This window comes from Somniosus microcephalus, unplaced genomic scaffold, assembly GCF_052327205.1.
Source record: "Somniosus microcephalus isolate GS21.2 unplaced genomic scaffold, FLI_Smic_1.0 unresolved_chr1, whole genome shotgun sequence".
Taxonomy (NCBI): domain Eukaryota; kingdom Metazoa; phylum Chordata; class Chondrichthyes; order Squaliformes; family Somniosidae; genus Somniosus; species Somniosus microcephalus.
Window position 1 is genome coordinate 141,896,736 of NW_028225179.1, and position 7,728 is coordinate 141,904,463.

A 7,728-nucleotide genomic window follows, 5' to 3' on the forward strand; every position below is an offset into this window, starting at 1 on the left:
CAGTACGGGTTAGATACAAAGTAAAGCTCTATCTGCACTGTCCCATCAAAAACTCCCAGGGCAAGTCCAGCACCGGTTAGATACAGAGTAAAGCTCCATCCACACTGTCCCATCAAACACTCCCAGGGCAGGTACATTACGGGTCGGATACAGAGTAAAACTCCCTCTACACTGTCCCATCAAACACTCCCAGGGCCGTACAGCACTGGTCAGATACAGAGTAAAGCTCCCTCTACACTGTCCCATCAAACACTCCCAGGGCCGTACAGCACTGGTCAGATACAGAGTAAAGCTCCCTCTACACTGTCCCATCAAACACTCTCAGGGCAGGTACAGCACGTGTTAGATACAGAGTAAAGCTCCCTCTACACTGTCCCATCAAACACTTCCAGGGCAGTTACAGCACGGGTTAGATACAGAGTCAAGCTCCATATACACTGTCCCATCAAACACTCCCATGGCAGGTACAGTACGGGTTGGATACAGAGTTAAGCTCACTCTACAATGTCCCATCAAACACTCCCAGGGCAGGTACAGCACGGGTCAGATACGGAGTAAAGCTCCCTCGACACTGTCCCATCAGCAATCCCGGGGCATCTACAGCACGGGTTAGATACAGAGTAAAGCTCCCTCTACACTGTCCCATCAAACACTCTCAGGGCAGGTACAGCACGTGTTAGATACAGAGTAAAGCTCCCTCTACACTGTCCCATCAAACACTCCCAGGGCAGGTACAGTATGGGTTAGATACAGAGTAAGGTTCCCTCTACACTGTCCCTTCAAACATTCCTAGGGCAGGTAAAGCACGGTTTAGATACAGAGTAAAGTTCCCTCTATACTGTCCCAGCAAACAATCCCGGGGCAGTTACAGCATGGGTTAAAACAGATTAAAGCTCCCTCTATACTGTCCCATCAAACACTCCTGGGGCAGTTATAGCACGGGTCAGATACAGAGTAAAGCTCCCTCTACACTGTCCCATCAAACACTCCCAGGTCAGGTATAGTACAGGTTAGGTGCAGGGTAAAGCTCCCTCTACACTGTCCCATCAAACACTCCCAGGGCAGGACAGCACGGGTTAGATACAGAGTAAAGCTCCCTCTACACTGTCCCATCACACACTCCCAGGGCAGGTACAGCACAGGTTAGATACAGAGTAAAACTCCCTCTATACTGTCCCATCAAACACTCCCGGGGCAGGTACAGCACGGGTTGGATACAGTGTAAAGCTTCCTCGACATGGTCCCATCAAATACTCGCAGGACAGGTACAGCACGGGTTAGATACAAAAGTAAAGCTTCTTCTACACGGTCCCATCAAACACTCCCGGGGTAGGTACAGCACAGGTTAGATACAGAGTAAAGCTCCCTCGACACGGTCCCATCAAACACTCTCAGCGCAGGTGCAGCACGGGTTAGATACGGAGTAAAGCTCCTTCTACACTGTCCCAAAAGACACTCCCAGGGCTGATACATTACGGGTTAGATACAGAGTAAAGCTCCCTCTACACTGCCCATAAAACACTCCCAGGGCGGAACAGCACGGGTGAGATACAGAGAAAAGCTCCCTCTACACTGTCCCATCAAACACTCCCAGGCAGGTACAGCACGGGTGAGATACAGAGTAAAGTTCCCTCTATACTGAAGCATCAAACACTCCCGGGGCAGGTACAGCATGGGTTAGATACAGAGTAAAGCTCCCTCTACACTGTCCCATCAAACACTACCAGGGCAGGTGCAGCACGGGTTAGATACAGGGTAAAGCTTCCTCCACACTGTCCCATCAAACACTCCCAGAGCAGGTACACCATGGGTCAGATACAGAGTAAAACTCCCTCTACACGGTCCCATCAAACACTCGCAGGTCAGGTACAGCACGGGTTAGATACAAAAGTAATGCTTCCTCTATACGGTCCCATCAAACAATCCCGGGGCAGGTACAGCACAGCTTAGATACTGAGCAAAGCTCCCTCTATACTGTCCCATCAAACACTCCCGGGGCAGGTACAGACGGGTTAGATACAGGGTAAAGCTCCCTCTACACTGTCCCATCAATCAATCCCAGGGCAGGTACAGCACGGGTTAGATACAGAGTAAAGCTCCCTCTACCCTGTCCCATCACACACTCCCAGGCAAGGTACAGCACGGGATAGATAGAGCGTAAAGCTCCCTCTACACTGTCCCATCAAACACTCCCAGGGCAGGTACAGTACAGGTCGGATACAGATTAAAGCTCCCTCTACACGGTCCCATCAAACACTCGCAGGGCAGGTACAGCACGGGTTAAATACCAAAGTAAAGCTTCCTCTACACGGTCCCATCAAACACTCCCGGGGCAGGTACAGCACAGGTTAGATATAGCGTAAAGCTCCCTCTACACTGTCCCATCAAACACTACCAGGGCAGGTGCAGCACGGGTTAGATACAGAGTCAAGCTCCCTCCACAATGTCCCATCAAACAATTGCAGGGTAGGTACAGCACGGGGTAGATACAGAGTTAAGCTCCCTCTACACTGTCCCATCAAACACTCCCAGGGCGGTACAGCACGGGTCAGATACAGAGTAAAGTTCCCTCTACACTGTCCCATCAAACACTCCCAGGGCAGGTGCACCACTGGTTAGATACGGAGTAAAGCTCCATCTACACTGTCCCAACAAACACTCCCAGGGCAGGTACAGTACGGGTTGGATACAGAGTATATCTCCAGCTACATTGTCCCATCAAACACTCCCAGAGCAGGTACAGTACGAGTCAGTTACAGAGTAAAGCTCCATCTACACTGTCCCATCAAACACTCCCAGGGCAGGGACAGCACGGGTTAGGTACAGCGTAAAGCTCCATCTACACTGTCCCATCAAACACTCCCAGGGCAGGCACAATACAGGGCGGATACAGATTAAAGCTTCCTCTACACTGTCCCATCGAACACTCCCAGGGCAGTACAGCATGGTTCAGATACAGAGTAAAGCTCCCTCTACACTGTCGCATCAAACACTCCCGGGGCAGGTAAAGCACGGGTTAGATACAGAGTAAAGTTCCCTCTATACTGAAACATCAAACACTCCCGGGGCAGGTACAGCATGGGTTAGATACAGAGTAAAGCTCCCACTATACTGTCCCATCAAACAGTCCTAGGGCAGGTACAGCACGGGTTAGATACACAGTAAAGCTCCCTCTTCACTATCTCATCAAACACTCCCAGGGCAAGTACAGCATGGGTTAGATACAGAGTAAAGCTCCCTCTACACTGTCCCATCAAACACTCCCAGGGCAGGTACAGCATGGGTTAGATACAGAGTAAAGCTCCCTCTATACTGTCCCATATAACACTCCCGGGGCAGCTACAGCACGGGTTAGATACAGGGTAAAGCTCCCTCTACACTGTCCCATCAATCAGCCCCAGGGCAGGTACAGCACGGGTTAGATACAGAGTAAAGCTCCCTCTACCCTGTCCCATCACACACTCCCAGGCAAGGTACAGCACGGGTTAGATACAGCGTAAAGCTCCCTCTACACTGTCCCATCAAACACTCCCAGGGCAGGTACAGTACGGGTTAGATACAGAGTAAAGCTCCATCTACACTGTCACATCAAACACTCCCTGGGCAGGTACAGTACGGGTTAGATACAGAGTAAAGCTCCATCTACACTGTCCCATGAAACACTCCCTGGGCAGGTGCAGTACGGGTTAGATACAGAATAAAGCTTCCTCCACACTTTCCTATCAAACACTCCCAGAGCAGGTACACCATGGGTCAGATACAGAGTAAAGCTCCCTCTACACGTTCCCATCAAACACTCCCGGGGCAGGTACAGTACAGGATAGATACATAGTAAAGCTCCCTCTATCCTGTCCCATCAAACACTCCCGGGGCAGTTACTGCAGGGGTTAGATACATGGTAAAACTCCCTGTATACTGTCGCATCAAACACTCCCGGGGCAGGTATAGCACGGGTTAGATACGGAGTAAAGCTCCTTCTACACTGTCCCAACAAACACTCCCAGGGCATGTACAGTGTGGGTTAGATACAGAGCAAAGCTCTAGCTACACTGTCCCATCAAACACTCCCAGGGCAGGTACAGTACGGGTTAGATACAGCATAAAGCTCCCTCTGCACTGTCCCATCAAATACTCTCACGGCGGTACAGCACAGGTTAGATGCAGAGTAAAGCTCCCTCTACACTGTCCCATCATACACTCACAGGGCAGGTACAGCACGGGTTAGATACAGAGTAAAGCTCCCTCTATACACTCCCGGGGCAGGTATAGCAAGGGTTAGTTACAGAGTAAAGCTCCATCTACAATGTCCCATCAAACACTCACAGGGCAGGCACAGTACGGGTTAGATACAGAGTAAAGCTCCATCTACACGGTCCCATCAAACACTCGCACGTCAGGTACAGCAGGGGTTAGATACAGAGTAAAGCTCCCTCTGCACTCTCCCATCACACACTACCAGGGCAGGTGCATCACGGGTTAGATACAGAGTAAAGCTTCCTACACACTGTCCCATCAAACACTCCCAGAGCAGGTACACCATGGGTCAGATACAGAGTAAAGCTCCCTCTACACGGTCCCATCAAACACTCGCAGGGCAGGTACAACACGGGTTAGATAAAAAAGTAAAGCTTCCTCCACAGGTTCCAATCAAACACTCCCAGGGCAGGTACAGCAGGGGTTAGATACAGGGTAAAGCTCCCTCTACGCTGTTCCATCAAACACTCCCAGGGCGGCACAGCACGGGTCGGATACAGAGTAAAGCTCCCTCTACACTGTCCCATCAAACACTCTCAGCGCAGTTACAGCACGTGTTAGATACAGAGTAAAGTTCCCTCTACACTGTCCCATCAGCAATCCGGGGGCATCTACAGCACGGGTTAGATACAGAGTAAAGCTGCCTCTACACTGTCCCATCAAACACTCCCAGGGCAGGTGCAGCACGGGTCAGATACAGAATAAAGTTCCCTCTACTGTCCCAGCAAACAATCCCGGGGCAGGTACAGCATGGGTTACATACAGAGTAAAGCTCCCACTATACTGTCCCATATGACATTCCCGGGGCAGGTACAGCACGGGTTAGATACAGGGTAAAGCTCCCTCTACGCTGTCCCATCAAACACTCCCAGGGCAAGTACAGCACGGGTTATATACAGAGTAAAGCTCCCTGTACGCTGTCCCATCAAACACTCCCAGGCAGGTACAGCATGGGTCAGATACAGAGTAAAGCTCCCTCCACGCTGTCCCATCAAACACTCGCAGGGTAGGTACAGCACGGGATAGATACAGAGTCAAGCTCCATATACACTGTCCCATCAAACACTCCCATGGCAGGTACAGCACGGGTTAGATACAGCATAAAGCTCCCTCTGCACTGTCCCATCAAATACTCTCAGGGCGGTACAGCACAGGTTAGATGCAGAGTAAAGCTCCCTCTACACTGTCCCATCATACACTCCCAGGGCAGGTACAGCACGGGTTAGAAACAGAGTAAAGCTCCCTCTTCACTGTCTCATCAAACACTCACAGGGCCGGTACAGCACGGGTTAGATACAGAGTAAAGATCTCTATACACTCCCATCAAACACTCCCGGGGCAGGTACAGCAAGGGTTAGTTACAGAGTAAAGGCCCCTCTACACTGTCCCATCAAACACTCCCGGGGCAGGTACAGCACAGGTTAGATACAGAGTAAAGCTCCCTCTACACTGTCCCATCAAACAATACCAGGGCAGGTGCAGCATGGGTTAGATACAGAGTAAAGCTTCCTCCACACTGTCCCATCAAACACTCCCAGGGCAGGTACAGTACAGGTCGGATACAGAGTAAAGCTCCCTCTACAGTGTCCCATCGAACACTCCCAAGGCAGTACAGCACGGTTCAGATACAGAGTAAAGCTCCCTCTACACTGTCCCATCAAACACTCCCGGGGCAGGTATAGCACGGGTTATATACAGAGTAAAGCTCCCTCTACACTGTCCCATCAAACACTCCCAGGGCAAGTACAGTACGGCTCAGATACAGAGTAAAGCTCCATCTACACTGTCCCATCAAACACTCCCAGGGCAGGGACAGTCCGGGTTAGATACAGAGTAAAGCTCCATCTACACTGTCCCATCAAACGCTCCCAGGGCAGGTACAGTACATGTCGGATACAGATTAAAGCTCCCTCTGCACTGTCCCATCAAACGCTCCCAGGGCAGGTACAGTACATGTCGGATACAGATTAAAGCTCCCTCTATACTGTCCCATCAAACACTCCCGGGGCAGGTACGCTATGAGTTAGATACAGAGTAAAGCTCCCTCTACGCTGTTCCAACAAACACTCCCAGGGCAGGTACAGCACGGGTTAGATACAGAGTAAAGCTCCATCTACAATGTCCCATCAAACACTCACAGGGCAGCTACAGTACGGGTTAGATACAGAGTAAAGCTCCATCTACACAGTCTCATCAAACACTCGCAGAGCAGGTACAGCATGGGTTAGATACCGAGTAAAGCTCCCTCTACACTGTCCTATCAAACACTACCAGGGCAGGTGCAGCACGGGTTAGATACAGAGTAAAGCTTCCTACACACTGTCCCATCAAACACTCCCAGAGCAGGTACTCCATGGGTCAGATACACTGTAAAGCTCCCTCTACACGGTCCCATCAAACACTCACAGGGCAGGTGCAGCACGGGTTAGATAAAAAAGTAAAGCTTCCTCTACATGGTCCAATCAAACACTCCCAGGGCAGGTACAGCATGGGTTAGATACAGAGTAAAGCTCCCTTTACACTGTCCCATCAATCACTCCCAGGGCATGTACAGCACGGGTAAGATGCAAAGTAAAGCTCCCTCTACGCTGTCCCATCAAACACTCCCAGGGCAGGTACAGCACGGGTTAGATACAGAGTAAAGCTCCCTCTACACTGCCCCATCAAACACTGCCAGGGCACGTACGGCACAGGTTAGATAGAGAGTAAAGCTCCCTCTACGCTGTCCCATCAAACACTCCCAGGGCAGTACAGCACGGGTCAGATACAGAGTAAAGCTTCATCTACACTGTCCCATCACACACTCACAGGGCAGGTACAGTACCGGTCGGATACAGAGTAAAACTCCCTCTGCACTGCCCCATCAAATACTCCCAGGGTGGTATAGCACAGGTCAGATACAGAGTAAAGCTCCCTCTACACTGTCCCATCAAACACTCCCAGAGCAGGTACATTACGGGTCGGATACAGAGTAAAACTCCCTCTACACTGTCCCATCAAACACTCCCAGGGCCGTACAGCACTGGTCAGATACAGAGTAAAGCTCCCTCTACACTGTCCCATCAAACACTCGCAGGGCAGGTACAGCACGGGTTAGATACAGAGTCAAGCTCCATCTACACTGTCCCATCAAACACTCCCATGGCAGGTACAGTACGGGTCGGATACAGAGTTAAGCTCCCTCTACACTGTCCCATCAAACACTCCTAGGGCGGTACAGCACGGGTCAGATACAGAGTAAAGTTCCCTCTACACTGTCCCATCAGCAATCCCGGGACATCTACAGCACAGGTTAGATACAGAGTAAAGCTCTCTCTACACTGTCCCATCAAAAACTCCCAGGGCAGGTACAGCACAGGTTAGATACAGACTAATGCTCCCTCTACAATGCCCCATCGAACACACCCATTGCTGGTGCAGCACAGGTTAGATGCAGAGTAAAGCTCCCTCCACACTGTCCCATCAAACACTTGC